Below are 21,323 nucleotides of genomic sequence, written 5' to 3' on the forward strand. Positions count from 1 at the left end.
GAGTTTATACTCCCTATTCATCATGCATATACACTAGGGTCTGTAATATTCAGCCATACAACTCCACCAGTGCAACTGGGGAAATACAGAAGGTATACACTTCTGTACTTTTATAAATTTACCATACAGTTATAAGACAGTTTTGTAAGAAATTTTTAATACTTGCTTATATGTACAGGTCTTTCCTATGGCAGTATAAGCAAAATTGATGTGTTTTTATCTGAACAGGTAAAGTCTTTCTGTAGAAGCTTTATAAACCCAAGGATATGTCTGAAAAGCAATAGGATTCAAACTACAAACTGCAATATGACTGCCACCAGATATGATGCTAAGAAAGCTTGAGTAGGAAAAATAATCAAATACTGTAATCTTTCCCCAATTACTTTTTAAAATAAATGTTATTTTCTCTTGCATTTAAGGAATCAAATGAACTAACATTGACTACATATAAAGACACAAAACTGATGTTACAGAAAAGCACTATGGTAACAGTGATACAGAACTGCTGCATGAAAGTACATCTTAGTACTAATACTTTTATACAGCAATAATTTAAATTAGCAAGAAAAATGCTAAAAGGGTATGTTTTTGTCATAGTGTTGGTTTGAAAGAAACCTGCTAAATTCTGGCCCTCTAAAATATAGGACATTTGATTAGATAATATCCTAAAAAACATATAAACTGTAACAGTAGTCACTACTGATCTTTAGGGATAAGCCTGTTTGTGTAGTGCAATAGTTTCATATTGTCGTGATTAATGTTCATATCTGACAGTGAAGAGCACTTAGCTATTCCTTGCTGCATTAAATTGGAGTTTAATGATGGGTAAATGGAAACAAAGCGGCTATAACTGTGACAGTTATGAATGCATCTCAGGTATCCCTCCTGGAAGCCAAGCAGCCAGCTAAGAGAGTTAGCACAGAGTGACATGTAGGCAGATCTATTTGGGGTGGTGGGGTGCTAGGATTTCTTTTATAGAAAAATGCGCTAGTGGAGACCAGAAGGCTTGGTCAGAGTACACACTTCACAGATGAGTCTGCATGAAAACAACACACTGTAAGCCAGTGTTGTGGTTGTGATGGCAGCAGGGCGGCCACAACTATCATACATCTGACATGCTTGACCATCCTGGGGAAAAAGAGCATAATGAAAAATCCTCACCAATTGTGAATGGCAGCCATTGTGTACGCAATCACTCCAACAGTAAGTGCAGGTTCTAAAAGGCCAAGCCCAAGTGGAAAGGCAAGACCATCCATGGGGTACTGTGAGGAATTAAACTAACTACTACCCACACTATAGCCAAACTATGGAACAATCTCCCCACACCACTACGTAATATACCTAACCACAACAATTTCAAATCCATGCTTCTCTCCCATCTCTCCTCCAAATGGGAATGTCCTTCACATGCTTCCACCTAAAACTCCCACACTACTAACTCCACACCTAAATCATCATTTCTTTGCCTACTTTAACTTATTTCAGAGATCTTGCTCAGAACACCTTTTCATAAATCTTTTGCATGCATGCCTCTGGCCTACCTTACTCATATTCTCAAACTTTCATTGTTTGTTTTTCTTATCCATTGTACCCATAATATTGTTTTCCTCTGTAATATTGTTAATTTGTCTCTATTCGTATGTATTTGTATGTCTGTTTGGGGCTTTTCCCCTCGGGTCTCCACTGAAAAAGGGTAATTCTTACCCAGCTGAACCAACCCGGTTAACAAATGCAAATAAATAAATAACTAGGACAGGGGGATGAATGGCTAGGTTAGATGATAAGCTGCTGGGGACTACAAATTGTGTTTAATTTTGGCAAACTCTAATAAAATGAGTCCTTGTCTAATTAGATGTCTTACAGGAATGTAGAAATCCATAACTCAGTTGTGTGTTCCTGAACTGGAATAATATTACAGTGAAACCAAAGGGACTTTAACAGAAGACAGTTTGGTTTGCATATATATCTAAGGAATGCCTTTCAGCAGGGTCTTAAAAACTTTTGATCTATTTAAGGAGCTATACCCTATCAGTTTCTCATGAGATCTGCAAGAGCTAAAACACAGCATACTAGAAGAGGAACACTCACTCTGTATATGAAAGGGAGAATATAAAATGGAAAAAGATTGTTCACTTAGAGTCAGATTACCAAACTGCTTCAGAGTTTTTCCCTAAGGACACAAGTGAAAATACAGAAGTTTGGGGTTTGCTATAACTCTTGGTTTTCTGCCACTAGAGCTGTTGACACTGGTTAGGGTGTTCAAACATTTATATACCATACTTTGGAGAAAAATGGAATATTTGCAGCAGCATAAGTGGTACAGTCATCCATGTCCTCAGTGTAACAGAAGATTATGAATCACTCCCAGCTGCTTATTGTCACTTCCTTATATGTTTTATTTTTATAATTGGCAAACTGGAAATCAAGGGACCTAGTTTCACATCCTGAACTCCTACAAAATAAAACTCAAATGAATGAAATAAGCATAATCATATCACAGGAATTTTTCAATTTGCATTTGGATTGAACACTGATGCAGCACTATTATACTGATTAGGTAAGTGAATTCTATTAATAAGAGACTACAAAAAATTTAAACTGGTAGAACTTTAGGTATCTAACACTCTTCTGTAAGATAAAGCTGGATATTACACTGTAGCACTGAAACCTGCAACATATTTTTTTTCTTTTTTGCAAACCAAACTTAGTAGAAAGTTTAAGTATATAATTTTCATAACCGTTTATCTAACATGCAGTAGAGAGTAAAATTATTTTCTGGGAGTAAAAATTATAAAACAGAATTATACAACACCTTTAATTTACAACATAATTCAAACACCAGAACAAACGTATTATTATTATTATTATTATTATTATTAGATGTGCTAAATAAGAAATCAGGAAATATTAAAGTTAATATGCAAGTGTAAATATTGTACCTTTCATAAAATAATTATTAATTTTCATTTGAATTCATAACAAACAGGAAGTAAATATCTCATGAGGATCTAAAACAAGTTAACTTCAAAATCTGTAGTGGAGAAATATAAATATATGAGGTTTGATGGAAGTCAACAGCCAAAGAACAAAATATTGGCTTTATAACCTTTTATGAAGACCTACAGATTATCTCCACGCTGTTCTCTGTAATGAAAAAAATCCCACAAACCCATGAAAACTTATGATGAAATACTCCTTTGTACATGGCGCATTAGTGAAAAAATAGGGGTTGATATAATGGTTATGGTGTTTAACTCACCTCTACAAGGTACAGGATTTGAATCTCACCTTGGGAAGTATGACTATGCTTAAAAAGGTCTCCTAACAGCATTAGCTGAGTAATCACCTATAAGCTATAAACATCTAAACAATTTATATCTAATTAATATATATAGGTCATGCTTTTCTCTCCACTCAGTCTCCCCTCAGGAAATAACACCAAATATAACTCCCCCTAATATCACTAGGGAACAGGTCCTCAGCGGAGGTCCTCAGTGCTCTCGCTAAGGCCAAAAACACTGCATCGATGGACCGAGACAGTATTCCCATGATACCTTCTAAGTAGCATGAAACTTTACCTATCAGGCCCTCCTGAATTGCAGTTTAACTGTAGTCTCCAAACAGGCTTTGTGTCTCATGAATGGAGAGCACCAGCAGTCATCCATCTGCACAAAGGTGGACCATCTACAGACCCTGGAAACTACAGACCTATAAGTCTCATTAGTCTCATATACAAAGCCATGGAAAGAATTATCATGGAAATGATCGATAAGGACATAAGAAACCTCCAGACACTGGACCCTACCCAATTTGGTTTCTTCAAGAGTAGAGCATACCTACTCAACCTTGTGGACTTTTTTGAGAATGTCACCAAAGCAATGGATGAGGGCAAAATGGTTCACACTTGCCTAACTTGACCTCAGCAAGGCATTTGATAAAATACCCCACTTAGGCATTGTTGAGAAACTTAATAGGTTAGATATAAACCATTATGTCACCTGGTGGATAGCCAACTGACTCACAGACAGGACCCAGGAAGTTAGAATTGGGGAGTCCACCCCTACAAAGAAGCCTGTCACAAGTGGAGTCCCACAGGGATCGGTCCTGGGACTACTCTTTTTTGGCATTTACTTCTCTGAAGTCAAGGCCAACATCAAGGGCCTCTGGCTGACTACTTTTGCAGATGATTGCAAATGAGGAGCAGTCATAGAATACCCAAGTGACACAAATGTTCTCCAGACAAATAATTTGTGTCAAAGCCATAGACTAAAACTAAATGCCAATAAAGGCATAATAGTATGCTTTGGGAAGTCATCCATCCCTGATAACTATCACATTTACAACAGACCCTTAAAAGTTGACAGGGACTTGTGGACACACATAGACAGTCATCTAGCCTTTGACCATCATGTGTCTACAGTAATGAAGAAATGATTCTTTGTTGTGAAAATTATAAATAAGGGTTTGGAATCTAGGTCCAAGGAGGTCATTGTTCCACTGTATTCGGCATTCATCATATCTAGCTCTGAGTGCAATGCTCCTTTTGGTATGTATCTAATCAGGCACATCCAACAATTGGAACATCTACAGAGATTCCTCACTAAAAGAATACGGTGTAAGTAACATGTCCTATGCAGACTGCCTCAAGGCCCATCCTTGTATTTTTTCTCCTAGAGGCTGTTGAGGAGAGATCTATGCCTGGCATGCAAGACATTGCCAGACCCCACTCTGATGGATCTCCTGCATATCAGCAAAACAAACAGCACTAGAATTACCCATTCTAAAGACTTAAACCTTGCCTGTGATATAAATACGACCTGCTACAGAGACAGGTATGTATCCCTGAGACTACCCTTCTCTGGAACAGCCTGCCTATCCATGTGAAGCAGAGTTCTTCCCTAACCCGATTCAAGTGTAACTTGGACAATTGGATGGTAAAGAGAAAAGTCATCCCTGGTTTGGCACCAATGTCTCTAATGGACACAGTCAGCTTGTAAATGGTTCATCTCCCAGGCCCCTTCTTGTAAATGTTTCATCTCCCATGCTCCTGCTTACACTTATCAAGGGTACCAGAACTTCTCAGATATTTGGAATGCATGGCTAGGCTTAAAAATGCCCTTGTGGCCTAACTGGCATATGGGTACACACCTATGAACCTATTATAAGCCCAGTGAAGAATAAGAACAGACTTCCATTAAGACATTCATTACTAAAGTAACAGCAGTCACAAAATGTGAAGCCATGAAGAATGTCACATTTGACACAACATAGTTTACATACCACCATTTGAATTATTGCACAAAAGCACTAGTTAGCCAAACAGCTCCAGGACTACTCAGCAAAAGATGCCAGAAAGGATCAGCCTTATACTACTTGAATGGTCCATAGAATCAGAATCCCTGCTAAGGTTCATAAACAGGTCTCTGAATGCTGTCTGCTACTCACTGTTCCATAAATTCATTCTAGAGTTTGTCAAGGTGGACTCATAGGGTTCCTATTACCTGATCGAACGTCTAGGTTAGCGAATACCTAAACGTCGATCTGGTAACAGCAAAAGGAAAAAAACGCGAAGGGGTGATTTAATGCAGGAAAATAATTCACTTGGTCATTATGCAGATTTTGCCCCTTTCCCCACTGTAGAGCAATCTCGGAGTTGTTATATTTATTTAGGGGGAGTGTGGGGGCACATCCCCCCCACATTGGTGGGTGATGGGGGCAACACTTCATTTTGGTTTAAAATTTTTTTTTGTGGCTGAGGGAATTCATTCCCTACATTAAATCAGCTGTTCACTGTTTTAATTTTACGATATTACCAGTTTGACATTTAGGGATTCACTAACCTAAATGTTTGATCAGATAATATAGACACGACTCATACCATGTGTACTGTAGAAGCAATACTAGGCTACATTTTGCATATGTGTGTGTGTGTATGTGAGTGTGTGTGTATGTGAGTGTGTGTGTATAAAAAAAAAAAAATATATATATATATATATATATATATATATATATATATATATGTATATATATATATATATATATATATATATATATGTGTATATATATATATCTATATATATATATATATATATATATATATATATATATATATTATCCACCAAATTAGTTCTGACTTATTTTGAGGTATATTACTGTAGACACATGATATATATATGGGTCTACTTCATAAGAAAGAAACCCCACTTACCCAAATCACTACATGTCAAGACGACTTTGCCAAAACCTCAAATGAACAAACACTTGGATCACCGATTAGAAACTCCAGGAAAGTAACCATGTCTCAGGCACCAAAAAAAAAAAAAATCAAACCAAGCAAATTAAAGCCATCCATGTGGGGGGCTGTACCCCCACACACCTCTATGTGTATTATTCATGAAATTAGTTCTGAATTATTTTGATGCAGGAGAAAGAAGAAAAATAATATCACTATTTCAGAGTTTTTGCTGATCATTATTGAGTAAATAAGTAATTTAGTATTTTTATGTCATCCCCAAGACCTTCCAAGACAATGATTCCTCTGGTGAACTCACTGAATAAACTGAGAAACAGAAAATATTCCCCCTTTTAAAAAGTGGAATAAGTGTGCCATTTGCATAATGTGGACAACATGCATATCCTCATCATAACATAAAAATGCTGTTGGCATACTTAAGATATCAATGCCTAGACTTATTACACTAATATCCATGCCATAAGGTTGTAAGTACACATCTCCAGTAATACTGCATAAATACAGTCTTCATATCAACAGATATCAAACAAAGATGCCAACTCTCAAAACTATTTTAGGAATCCCTAATGGTCACAAAAGGGGGAGTAATATTTTTAATTTTCATTGTAATCAAATGGTGAAACAAGTGTCCCTACTACCATCGAGCAGCATATAGTAATATTAGCCATTTCAAAGTATTGTATCTCTCATAACGTTTTGTAAGCCTGACACCAATGCTTGTTACAAGATTATCTTATCAGCTTCCTGAGTAATGATCGTCACCACATTATGATTATCTGCATATGTATGTATCACTATTGTTCCTGACACCACAAGATCGTTTATATAGAATGTAAATAATTGTGATGCAGAACAAGATCTCTGGGGTGTTACACCATTTGGACTGTAAGTTTTGAAAAATTCTGATCCCAGACATACCTTCCATAATCTACTGTGTAGCCAAGGCCTAATCCCACCAGGCAGATTGTTTCCCCGCCCTAAAACCTTTAGTTTCCTAGTTCATACATCATGGTTCACACCATCAAAAACTTACTGAGGTTGAAATAAGTTTGCAGACCATAATCCAGTGCTTTGGAGTCAAAATCCTAAAAATGCAACAGATGTATGATGCTAGATAATTTAATTCTGAATATCGAGAGAAGTTAAGCTTACATTAAAAGTACATTGCATAAACTGTAACAGTAGATATTTGTGGAACATACTGCCTTACTAGCATATGGGTAGTAGTGTCCTTCTACCCTCCCATTGACAGTCTGTCAAAGGTCAGAACTCCTCCCACTGCCTGTCATGTGAGAGTGATGGGCCAGTCACCTAGAAAGACCAAGACATCCCTTCACACTCACAGACAGGACCCATTCAGTTTTCGAGGGTCCAACAGGAAGACCAGATGGAAACTCAAGCTTTGTGAGCATCTTCTATTCCAAAACAAACTCCAAAGGCAAACACACAACAAAAAATGGTTGCTGAATGAAAAACTCAACAGCAATTTCAACAACTAACTATATACAATCAACAAAAAAGGGAGATAATGGGTGGGTACTGCCAGTAAGGCAGTGTGTTCCATGAACACCTACTTTTATAGGTAAGTTGAAAGTACTCAACTGTACTATGGTCAACAAACATACTACATTACTGGCAAATGGGTAGTTTCTCAAAGTTTACCCAAGCTGTAGAACAGTCCTTGTGAAGCCTGCTATGTATCTAGAAAAATAATCTAGTGTGTAGTGCTTTGTGGAGGAATGGAAGGAAGACCAAGTTGCTGCCTCTAGAATACTTTTAGAATCCACTCCTTTCAAATAAACTACTAAACAGGAAAAGGCCCTAGGGAAATGTGCCTTTACCTTGCCTGGATTCACCTTGCCATTGTGCATGTAGCAAAAAACAATACCAGAGGATAACCAATATTCAATGGTTTGCTTAGAGACAGGTTGACCTTCCTTTGCCACATAAAATGAAATAAAAAGTGTTTTGGTCTTCCTAAAGGGCTTTGTTCTGCTAAGGTAGTACCTGAGCTGACTATGCACATCCAAGGTATGAAATATCCTCTACCCTCATTCTTAGGTTCTGGAAAGAACACTAGGAAATTAATAGACTGATTGAAAGTGAACTCTGAGACCACTTTTGGCATGAAAGAAGAATCAGTGTGTAATACAACCCTATTCCTCTGAAAAATCAGATAAGGTTGTCCCACCATTAAGAGTTTGTAGCTCAGAAACTTATCTTGTAGATATCAGGGCAATAAGCAAAAACAGTTTTCCATGTTAAGAACTTGAGATCAGCATGAGATACCAGTTCAAAAGGTGGTAAGGTCAATTTTTAAAGAGCATAATTTAGGTCCTACAAAGGCAGAATTTGCTTGCAAGAGGGTCTCATATGCAAAACTCCTGTCATAAACTGTTTTGCTAACAGAGAAGAGGAAAGAGAGGGATCCATTGGCAGACAAGCAGAGATGACTGCTAAATGCACCTTAATGGATGCATATGATATACCATCCTGAAGAAGCTCACACAAATATTTCAAGACTAGAGGGGCATTAACTTCAATGGACCCTCTATTTCCATTTAGGCACCACTTAGAAACCCTCATCCATTGTAAACATAAGATTTTCTTAAAGCAGTTTTTCTGACCTTATTTAACACCTGCTACACATTCTCATGAAATGAGTGCATAAACAGTGGCAATATTGAATCATCCAGACTGAAGTTTCTCCAGTTCAGGGTTCACCAGCCACCTCTGACACTGTGCAAGCAGATCCAGCATGTGGGGAAATATGTGGTATTTGCCCTTGGTCAATACCATTAACAGGGAGAAACAAGATTGCCTCGGCCAAAAGGAGGTCACTACAATAATCTTTAGAATTTCTCTTTGAAGTTTCAGAAGTATATTGTGAATTAGTAGAAAGGGTGGAAATGCATACAAGAACATTCCTATCCAATGGAACAAGAATGTAACTGTCCTCCAAGCATGGCTGCAAGGATGTCTGGAAAAAGAATTTCTTCAGCTGTCTGTTTTGAAAAGGGGTGAACAGATCTATTTGAGGTGTTCTCCCCATCTGGAATAGATCCTGGAGCACCATTACCTTGAGCTTCCACTCATGTGGGTGTGCCCAGGATCTGCTTAGTTAGTTTGCCACAGTATTCTGCTGTAATGGAATGTATAATGCCTGAAGAGTCAGAGATTACTGAGAAGCTTGTTCCCAAGCCATCATCACCAACCAGCATAGAATGCAAGACCTCATACCCTATTGTTTGCTGAGGCATCACATCACTGTGTTGTTGTCTGTAACCACTAGAAGAGGACCCAATGTCCAAAGGTGATGAAAGACTTTCAATGTGGAAATCACTGCCAAATCTCCATTATACTGATGTACTTCAGTGCATCTATGGGCCTTCAAGTGGCTTTCATCCCCATTGACACAGTTCCCCACACAAAGTTGGATGAACCTGTCTGGGCAGATTGTACTGATAATAGAGGGGAGAAAGGAAGCCCTGGACTGATACTCAACTGTTCTGTCCATCACTATAACTCTCATCTGGTGAAGGGCAGCACTGGCAACAGGGATTCCAGGGAATATAGGTGCTAGGTACAACAATTTTTGACATACCACTGCATTTTCCTCATGTGAGGATGGGCAGTGGTAAACATGAGAATCATGGATGCCATCAGTCCAAGAATTTTCATAAATTCCCTCACCAAGGTGATATTCCTCATGAAGAATTCCAGGAGATCATCTGGTATGAAAGAACCTTGTCTGTGGTCAAATAGTCCATTCTCATGTTGGAGTCAATCAAGCACCCCCCCCAAAAAAATGAGTCTTTGTGAGGGTGTCAAATCACGATTTCCAAAGGTTCAACTTGATTCCTAGTCAGGAGAGTTCAATTGAAACCCCATCTAGTGATTCCAAACAACTAGATGCAGACTGCACAAATTAGCAAGTCATCCAATTATGGAAAGATGTGAATTCCCAAAACCTGACACTACCACGGCAAGGTATTTGATGAGCACTCACAATGCAGTGTATAGCCCAAAGGGTAATACAAGAAATAATAATGCAACCCAAACACAACAAATCTCATATACTTTCTGAAGTAATAAACTATCAGAATATGATGACAGGCATCTTTCAAGTCCAATGTCACCATGTAACAGTTGTCCAGCTTTTCAACATTGGAAGCACTGTCTACAGGCTGAGCTTCTTGTACTTGGGTACCTAGACAAAGGTATTTAGGAATGAAATGTCCAATACCAGTCTCCATGACTGCTTTTTTTTGGGAACCAAGAAAATCCTGGAGTAGAAACCTCTCATTCTTTCTGAAGGAGGGACCAGTTCTGTGACCTCCATGTCCAGCATCGGCTGGAGAATAAGATGGCATAAAAAAGTCAGGTCAGGAGGATGAGGAGGTACTCCCATGAATGGAGCTGGATAGCCTTTCCACTGCCATCTGTAACCCCTGTCAACAATGTTTAGTACCCATTTGTCAGAAATCATGGACAGCCAAGCTGTCTTGTTGAGGGCTAATGTGAGGGACAAGGCACCCAACTGGAAATTTGTTACAGAGGGGTATCACACCTTGGGATAATCACAAGTTGGAAGGGGGTCCTTTTCTACAAAGTGCCACTTCTTGTTTGGCTTTGTGAAGATGTCATCCAGCATTTTCCTTTTATTGCCCTGGTTTTTTTAGATTGGGATTTCTGTTTGTTCAGCCATCAAAAATTATCTTGCTTAAAAGAGGAGAACTTGGGAATATGGCACATTTTCATAACTCCTTGCATCAGTTTAATCTGTCATCTCAGTGTATAAGAATCCGATTAGCTGCTGTACCAAACACACAATCAGACTCAAAAGGAGCATTCAAAATCTTACTCTTCATTTCATCAAAACAATTCTGGGAGTGCAACCAAGCATGTCTCCTTGTAATTACTAACAATTCTGCACTTCTAGAAACAGTATTCGCCCACTTCAAGGCACTTTTTAATGCATGTTTAGATGCCTGAGAAACACTGGAGACAATATCTTTAACATAGACCCTTACTTCTGCAGGCAACAATGCAGCAAATTCAGCTAAACTGCACATGCATATTAAAACAAACTTCCACATAAAACACTGGTAGCTAAAAACTTTGAAAGCTACAGTGCTAGACTGCACCAGCTTTTTTTCCATAGATTCAAGTCACTTGCCAAGTCTGTCTTGAGTGACTGGGACAGAAGAAGACATGGTCTTCTTATTAGCAGCTGTAGCTGGTGACACAGAAGCTGGGTCAGCAGACACTGGAGCTTAGAGGCCAAGTAAGGCTAAACAGACCCTAAATTTCTTTAGCATTTTCTTAGGCAAAGCATCAGTGAAGAGAAGAGAACTAGAAGCTTTCTTGAAGTCGTCTTCCAATGATATGATAATTGGAGGAAGTGTCTCAACATCTGGGGCCTTATCCTCCAAGAGATCATAAACCCCATTAATCTTGGGGCATCTGAAAGAAGCTCCTAGTAGAATACTTCTCTAAATCTACCCAACATATGAAAAAAGTAGAAAAAGAAGTTATGTACCTACCATAACGTTCCATGTTAATTGTCCATCTCGCCTTCCTTCTTGCTGTTTGGGTTCGGAGCCGATCCTTGGCTCCGACTCGGCCTACTTCTATAGCTTGAGAGCTATTTACTGGCTTGAGGCTAACCCTTATCCCAGAATGCCCAGCATCAGCTACCCAGATCTCGTTTGTGATAGCGCACACTAGACATATAAAGTAACCAGTAACCTAAAACTGATTTACCAAAATAACAGATCAGAGTAAACTGTCATAAAATGACCTGGCATGTGAACCAAGAAAAAGGAAATCAGCCAGTGAAACCATAATGAACTCCTCTCAATCCTCCAGGAAGGGGGAAGGAGGGGGGGATGCAAGAAGGAAGGCGAGATGAAGAACAACTAACACGGAACGTTATGGTAGGTACATAACTTCTTTATGTTAAGTTGTCCCATCTCGCCTTTATTCTTGCTGCTTGGGACAGTGTCCGTAGCACCTAAAGACCTCGAGTGGCTCATTGGAACAGACTCTTCAAAATAGTGGAACCAAAGGAAGCCCTGCTCCGGGAGACCACATCCACTTTGTAATGAGAGATAGAGGTATAAGAGTTTGCCCAAGTGGCAGCTGCACAAATTGAGTCTTGGGGCAATTTAAACTAAAAGGCTACAGAAGTGGCTAATGCTCTAGTAGAATGACCTTTCGGTTTTGCTGGTAGATATTTATGTCTTAACTGATAAATAAAGGCAATAGTGTCAGATAACCATTTGGATAAGGTCGCCTTAGAAACCGGAAGGCCTTGCTTATTGAAAGCATAGGAGAGAAATAATCGGTCTGACTTTCTTAGCTCTTTGGTCCTATGGAGGTAAAAACATAATTGTCTGTGCACATCCAGTTGGTGAAGACTGTATTCTGCCTTGTTGCTATAACTGAGAAAAAAGACGGGGAGATGGATGGATTGATTTAAATTGTTTTCTGAACAGACCTTTGGTATGAAGGATGGGTTGGTTCTCAGAGAAACTCTATCTTTGTGAAACACCATATATGGAGGACGAACACAGAGTGCTTGGAGTTCTGAAACAAGTCTAGCTGAGGTAATAGCAACCAGAAAAAGTGTTTTCCAAGAAAGAAATTTTAAGGGACATGAAGCTGCTGGTTCAAAGGGAGGCAGAATCAAAGAAGTCAAAACTAAATTGAGATCCCAAGGAGGAGGTCGATCCCTCACTGGGGTCTAAGAAGAGATGTTCCTCTCATGAAGGCTTTGCAGAGCTTATGAGACATTATGCTAGAATTAAGAATTCCAATATGAAAATTAGATATGGAGGCCAGTTGTACCCTGATGGTAACAGCAGCCGCACCTGACTGAAAAAGCACTGCTAGAAATTTTAGAATTTGATGGACTGGGGCTGAAAAGGGGTCTAAGTTTCTAGATTCTGCCCAGTAAAAAAATATTTTCCATTTGCTAGCATAAGTGTTTCTCGTAGTTGACTTATGGGAGGAAAGAATAATATCGCGAACTGCTAGGGAGATACTTAGAAGCCTGGCTAGGGTAGGAAGTGGAGAAACCAAGCTGTGAGCTTGAGAGTCTGAAGAGATTGGTGTAACTGTGTATTTAAGTGATACAGCAGTTAGATTGTTCATTCTGATGAAGTTCGTCTTGGCGGACGAAACCCGGGTAAATGTTTTTTGTGTTTTTTTGAAGAAATAAACATCCATTATAGCTGTGGAGGACATTTTTTTCAGCGCGGAATTATTTATGTGAAAAAATTGCTGTGTGAATTTGCTGTGGCAAATCCCGACTGCTTGAACATCCTGGTCGTTTTTTACTGGATTGGTGTAACCCACCTGACTGATGAATCAACAGATCTGGCACTGGGTTCAGAACCCAAGGCTGGTCTAGAAGGTGAAGGTGCAGGAATGGAAACCATATCTGTCAAGGCCAATTGGGGGCAATGAGGATCATTTTTCAACTCAACGATTTTGCTTTCTGTATGAGTTTTGGAATTAGGGGAAAAGGGGGAAATGCATAAAGGAGTCCCTGAGGCCAATCGTGGACTAGAGCATCCCTGGGAGTTTGACCTGGAGGAGGAAGCAGGGAGAAGTAGTTGCTGCATTTGTTGTTGAGGGGGGTGGCAAATAGATCACAGCAAGACTGGCCCCATTTGCGGAAGATAAGGTCTGCAACTTCCTGATTCAGAGACCACTCATGAGGCATGAGAATAGCCCTGCTGACCCTGTCCGTATTACGTTGGATTTCCCAGGGATGTGCATTGCTGTCAGAAAACGTTTGGAGGAAATCACCCATTACCATAGCCTGAGGGGTTCTCAACACAAGGGGTAGGACCTGGTCCAGCCCTGCTTGTTGATGTACCACACAACTGACATGTTATCTGTTTGGATTGCAATAGTCCCAGAAGGAGCTTGCCACTCTCATCTCTAGGACATTGATATGCAGATGGTACTCGTGAGGTTGCTACATGTCTTGGACTGTTCTGCCTAGATAATGCCCCCCCACCCTTTCAGGTAGGCATCCGTGGTCACTGTGGCTACCGGAGGAGGTTGAATGAAAGGTTTGCCCTGAGTCACCAGTGAGGAGACCATCCACCAAGAGAAGTGTCTTTTGCATGTTTCTGTAATCAGGATCATGTGAGACATGGGTAGTTCCTGGAAGGACCACTGCGTGAAGAGAAGCCACTGAAGGACTCTCATGTGGTAACATGCTAATGGTACAAGAAGAATGGCAGCTGCCATGGAGCCTAGAACTTGCAGGACATGTCTGACTTGGATCTTTCTGCTCTGCATTAGAAATGACACTTGTTGGTGAATAGAGAAAACTCTTTCCTGAGGTAACCTTGCAAACATCTGTTTTGTGTTTAATTCTGCTCCTATATATGTAACAGATTGGCAGGGCAACAAGGCATATTTTTCTAAATTTACTGTAATGCCTAGTTGGGTGCAGGTTGATATTGTATAATCCCGTGCCTCTAAGAGTTGATGCCTGATGGTAGCATTTAGGAGCCAGTCATCTAGATAAGGAAACACCTGGAATCCTTGACGTCTCAGGTGAGCCATGACTACTGCCATACATTTGGTGAATACCCTGGAGGCTGTGGTAAGACCAAAGGGCAGAGCTCTGAACTGATAATGACTGGCCCCTACCCGGAAGTGAAGAAATCTCCTGGAGCATCTGTCCATTTTGATATGGTAGAATGCATCCTAAAGATCTATGGAGCACATCCAGTTGTCCTGACCCAGAAAGGGGAGAATGGACTGCAGTGTTACCATCTGGAACTTTTCTTTTTGTACAGATTTGTTCAATCTGCTGAGATCCAGTATTGGTCTCCAGTTCCCTGTCTTTTTTGGTACTAAAAAGAATCTTGAGTAAGTTCCGGATCATAGTCGGTCTGCGGGGACTTCCTGAATGGCTCTTTTTTCTAGCAGTTTTGAAACTTGAATAACTGCTTGATCCCTTAGATTGAGTGGGACTTCTGGGATGGACTTTATTGGCTTTAGAGGGGGTTGATGAAAGGGGATTTTGTAACCGCCGGATATCATAGATAGTACCCATTTGTCTCTTGTTATATTTTGCCAGGCTTTTGGGTATAGGGAAAGTCTTCCCCCGACTGCCTCCAGAGGTGAGCGTTCAGGCAACCCGTCAAGGATGCTGGAAGGGTTTGGCAGAGAAAATTTCTCTGTCACCCTGATTTTGCAGTCCCCCTCTACCACGAGGGCGGCGTCTGCCATTGCTGTTGTTTCCCCCTCTGCCCCTGGGGAAAAAATCACAACATGTCAGGCAAGGGTCCCTGGGACTTCCGAAACCACATCTTTCCACCCTTCTGACCTTTGGGATAAGGTCTGTTAGGAGTGGAAAAATGGACTCCCATGGCAGAGAGAGTCTTGCCTTCCTGCTCACACCTGGTAAGTGTGTCTTTTACCTGAGGCCCAAAAAGCGAGGAGCCATCAAAGGGAGTATTTGTGAAGGATGCCCGAAAGGGTTCCACAAATTGACACAGCCAAGCATGTCTCCTGACAGCCACTCCTATACTTGTGGCTCTGCTCGCTTCATCGGCTGCATAGGAAATCAGCCTCATGGAGGAGTTGACTACAGAATTAAGAGTCACAAGCTGGTAAGCTATTTTGGCTGATGCACCCTCAGCTGTAGGATCTTGTAGGGTATCTCCAAGCTCTTTTAGGAGATCCCTTTGAAGTCATGTAAAATTTGAGAGATAATTCAGGGACCTCATTGAGAAGGTCGCTGAGGAAAACATTTGCTTCCCATATCTGTCCATCATCCTAGACTCTTTGTTTGGTAGATGGACAGGCAAAGAAGTTTCTGCTAACTCTTTCTTGGTGGTTGCTGCTACCACCATGGCATCAACTGGCACACCTTTAGAGAGAAATTGTTTGTTTTGGGGGGCTGTTATGAATTTATTTGGTCTCCTTGGAGTAGGTTCCACAGAATCCGGAGCTGATCAAGCCTTTCCGGCCACTACAGACATGAAGGGATCAAAAGGTGGAGAAATCCAAGAGGTGGAGGGTCGGGAACCGAATGCCTCCAGGTATACAGACTCATCCTCGGTAGGGGCTAGGGAAGACAAGACCAACCACCCCTCTGCCTAAGCATTTCAAGGATGTCCAAAAAGGAAACATCTTCTGAGGGGGACCTGGAGGACCCTTCAAATTCATCCAGTTGTGTACCTGAAGTGACAGACTCAGGGCAGTCTAGGTGCTTCCTCTTGCACTTCTTCTTCCAAGGAGGCTGCTCTGAGTGATCAGGGGAGACCTCGGAAGAAGAGGTGTCACCCAATGGGGTGTCCTGGGGCATAGGTTCCCTATGCTTCTGGGCCAGAGGAGGAGCAGAGGTTGGCACAGGCACCACAAGAGAAGGAGCCGATGGGGCTGATAGTAGGGCTGTTTCAGGAGACAGAACACTCTGCATGACCTTGAAGGCGTCCCAGTCCTGAGGCAAAGAAAGCTCTGGCTCCGAAGAGATGGGAGTCCTTCTCCGCGTCGAGGGTGACGGCTCCAAGGCCGATGTGGGAGCCGAGATCACCTGCGCCGAAGCTCCGAGAGGAAGAGCAGGGTCAGACAAGGGACCGATGCCACTTCCCCCCTCAGAGCCGATCAGAGAGCTTCAGCACCCAGATCCCTCGATGGACAGAACAATCAAGGTGATCGGAGCCGACATCAGAACTGAAGAGGAGGTGATTGGCGCAGTTGGTTCTACCGGCTCCGAACTAAGTGTAGTCAGAGGAGGAATGGAGACGGAGATGGATGGAGCCGCAACCTGCTGAGGTGGGCTGGAAAGTAATTTCGCAAGGGCCTGTGATTTAAGCAACCTGCTGACTACTCTCTCCACATCCTGATCCGATAACCTAGAGGATCGAGAGGAGTGGGATGAAGAGCGGTGACTGCATTCACTTCCTAATAAGAGTGATGGGGCACCGAGCGGATCGGCTCCAATGAAGGAGACCTTGCTCGCTTGTGGCTCCAAGACGGCTCCGAGGTAGCAGTTGGAACCAAGGGAGGGATTGACTTATCGATGCTAGTCGGCACCAACAAACTTGGTTCTTCAAGCCCAGGAGTTGGTTCTGAGGATGGAGCTGATGGCTTGACAGACTTAGAGGATTTCACTGGCTGAGAACCTTTAGCCGGGGAATCCTGTGGTTTCAATAATCCTTGAAGGATTCATTTGTTTTTGCGCTCCTGCAGGACCCTTGGACTAAATGAATGACAGATAGAGCAGGAGTCCTGCAGGTGCACAGCATCTAAACAATAAACACAGCTAGTGTTCCCATCTGTCAGAGACATTTTCTGACAGCATGAGTCACACTTTTTGAAGCCAGAAACTTTGGCCTCTTTAGACATGTTACACTACTAAACTAAGAAACAAACAGTGTTTTTTTTTTTTTTTTACAGTTAAGGAACAGAAAGGAGAGCCTCTAATTTAAATGGCTGTCCTAAGGGGGGGACTCACTAATTTAAACGAGTTCAGGGGAAACAGAAGGCCTGCAAAATATGGAGCGACGGCCAACAAAGATACAACACACAAGAAAGGCGATAAGGGATAAAGTACTATATCTAGACAAAAACTTGATAAATTTTTTAAGAATAAACAACAATTATAATAATAGAAAAAACTATACTAAGCCTGAGCCAGTAACAAAGCAACCTCTCAGCTGAAGCAGCAAATGAGACCTGGGTAGCTGACACTGAGCATTCTGGGATAAGGGTTAGCCTTGAGTCAGTAAATAGTTCTCAAGCTATAGAAGTAGGCTGAGTTGGAGCCGATGATTGGCTCTGAACCCAAACAGCAAGAACGAAGGTGAGATGGGACAACTTAACATCATTTGTTTAGCTACCTGAACCTGTTCATCATCAAAGGAAACCAAATGATCCATCACAGATGAATCTGAGTCGTCAGACCCAGACTCATCTTCATAATGAGGATCCTTATTTGGCTGACCAGTGTTATAAGTGCCGGCATTACTAGTAACCTGGGTATACACCTTGTAATCAAGTGATTGTACAATGGATCTAGCCATAGCCACCATATCTGGTGAAAAAAACAACCACTGTCTCTTCTTGGTAGACACTACACCAGTGGGAAAATTTCCAGGGGGTAAAATATCAATACTGACCACAAATTCATCACCTAAAGGATTAGGTTCTCCCATACCCACATCCGGCAAGACAGCCCCAGAGGATGTGCATGACACTCATGTCACACACAGTTGTGGAACTATGCCCACACTATGCCCACACCAAGGGAACAAAAAACAAGTGGTCTGGTAGCCTGCCTGAACCTAAAGCTACTGCAGAGTCACAAGCCATAGGCAGAGGCATATGTTTTGATTTAATGTTATGTTTTTTTATGTGCAGATGGGGAAGATGGTGATGGGAGGACCATATCTGAATCCATCAAGACATGGGAAAAAAACATGACTGATCAATACCATGTATTGGATGCCTGGCCAGTCCAGTATCAAATAGATAACCCACACAAAGCTCCCTTTAAATGGCAAAACTGAAGTCTATTTTATAGGGAAAATCTACTAAATAGCAGTTTCAGCAAGTCAACACTAAGCACAATAAACACATCCCCTAGACCCCAAAATATAAATCAATAAAGGCTATTTTTAGTCTAACATAAATAGAAACAGCCTGAAATAGCCTCACACCAGGAATTAAGTACAATATTATATATTATAATAATAATATTATATTATTATTAAAAGGGAAAAAGCTGAAGACTGTAGAATGTCACATAAACAAAATTGTGCCAAAATTGTGATTTAAACAAGAAAACGGTTTAAAAACTTGTAAATCTACACAATCACATCAAATACTAATGAATCCACACCTTAGGCAAGGAATTAAATATACATCTAAGAAAAATTCCTGCCAAAAATATTCTACAAACAAAATGAAGGCCAAATCACGATTTGAATGAAAAATGTTTAATATACTGTAAATGTGTTCCAAGACCTTAAATAAGTATAGTCCAAAAGAAAAATAGCCAAACAGTAGTGTTCCTGTCAAAATGTTCAAAATAAGCTTCTAATCAACAGAAATAATAGCAATGAATTACTTGTGGATCTGGCGGAATGAGGTAATGAGAATAACTGTACTAAAATAGCCTTAGTTTCATAGTTTCATAGTATAGTACTAGGCTATCTGCCCTAGGGAATTTATAAGCCTAGCCAAGGTGTATGTAACTTTTGCCACCCCATGTAATGATACAAAAGTGTACAATTTAAATTAAATTTGGTTTACTATGCCTCTATCTAGCAATGACACAGAGACGACCCCCCCGGGGTAAACCTACGATCACCCATCCATTCGTCCAGATTTCTCTTGAAGAGAGACAGTGAGGGGCTCTGCCTAACATGGACAGGTATCCTGTTCCAGAGTGCGGGAAGCCTCTGTGTTATGAATCTGTCCCTCCAGCATGTCTTATTCATATTTGTGCTGAGGTTTAGATTTTTAGCTCTCGTGGCTCTGATGGATTTGGATTTTTTGAGGTGGAGCATGTCCATTAATTCTGAATTGGACATGGCCTTGTACGTAAGGCACAGATCACCTCTGAGCAGGTGGTATGCTACTGAATAGAGCTTAAGCTTTTTCAGTCTGGCAGTATATGACATATGCTGGAGACCCTTGATCCTCTTGGTAAGGTACTTTTGGGGTCTCTCCAGCTGCTGCAGGTGCCGGGTGAGGTACATACCAAATGGGGCATTGTACTCAATCATAAGCCTGATAAGGGAGGAATATAAGGGTACAATGACATCCTTTGATCTGGATGTGAATCCCTTCATGATAAGGTGGGCAAGGTAGAAGGTCTTTCTAACCACTTTGGCGATGTGGGTGTCAAATGAGAGGTCACTGTCAACTTGGGTCCCCAGGTCTCTGATTACTTTTTCCGTACTTAATGGATTACCACCTATGTGGTAATTTGTGGGTACTGTTTTTCAAAGGGGATGACTATACATTTTATGGCATTTAGTTTAAGGCCATGACTCTGGCACCAGTCATCTGTTTCTGTGAGGCCCTTCTGGAGGATGCATGTGTCAGCTGGTGTGTCGACTATGGCGCCTAGTTTGCAGTCATCAGCGAACTTTGTCAGCCACAACCCCCCTATGTTTGCCTGCACATTTGAGAAATAAATGCCGAACAAGAGGGGTCCCAAGACAGAGCCCTGTGGGACTCCACTTGTGACTGGCTTCGAGTCTGACATAGCTCCAGCTATTCTAACTTTGTGGGTTCTGTCCTTTAGCCAGTTTGCAACCCATCTTGTGACAAATGGGTTTACATTTAAGCTGTTGAGCTTGTCTATGATGCCTGAGTGGGGTATTGTGTCAAAGGCTTTAGCCAGATCCAGGTAGGCTGTATGAACTGCTTTGCCTTCATCGATGGCTCTAGTGACTGTTTCAAAAAAGTCCACCAGGTTTAAAAGACAGGATCTGCCTTTTACAAAGCCGAACTGGGTAGGGTCAATTGTCTGTAGGTCCCCACTGTCTCTGTTTATGAGTTCCATAATGATCCTTTCCATATCTTTGCAGACCAGGTTGGTCAAGCTTATGGGGTGGTAGTTTCCAGGGTCTGTAGAGGTGCCACCTTTGTGGAGTGGGACCACTGTAGCTGCACGCCAGTGTTCAGAGATGTATCCTGTAGCAAGGCTAAGATTAAACAGCGTTCGTATGTGCGGGTTTAGCTCCTCTAGGATTTCACGTAGCACGCAACCTGGGACACTGTCAGGTCCCATGGATGCTGTATTTTTAGCTTTGCTGAGGGCAGCTCTCACCTGGACATCTGAGATTTCAGGGAGTTTGCATTCAGCTGAGATATTTATTTCGTCTTTTGGGGGAGAGGGAGGGGAGAAATTTGCACTGAACCTGTCTGCCAGTATGTTGGCAATATCAGTGAGTTCAGTGTATTTTTTGCCATTATGAACTAACTCTGCGCATATCTGAGGGTTTCCGCCCAGGTTTCTAACATAACTGAAGAAGGCCTTGTGATTATCTTTAGTGTCCTTAGCGATTTTTCTCTCGAA

The sequence above is a fragment of the Protopterus annectens genome, chromosome 7.part0, assembly GCF_019279795.1.
Source record: "Protopterus annectens isolate FY-2018-M chromosome 7.part0, PAN1.0, whole genome shotgun sequence".
Classification (NCBI taxonomy): domain Eukaryota; kingdom Metazoa; phylum Chordata; order Ceratodontiformes; family Protopteridae; genus Protopterus; species Protopterus annectens.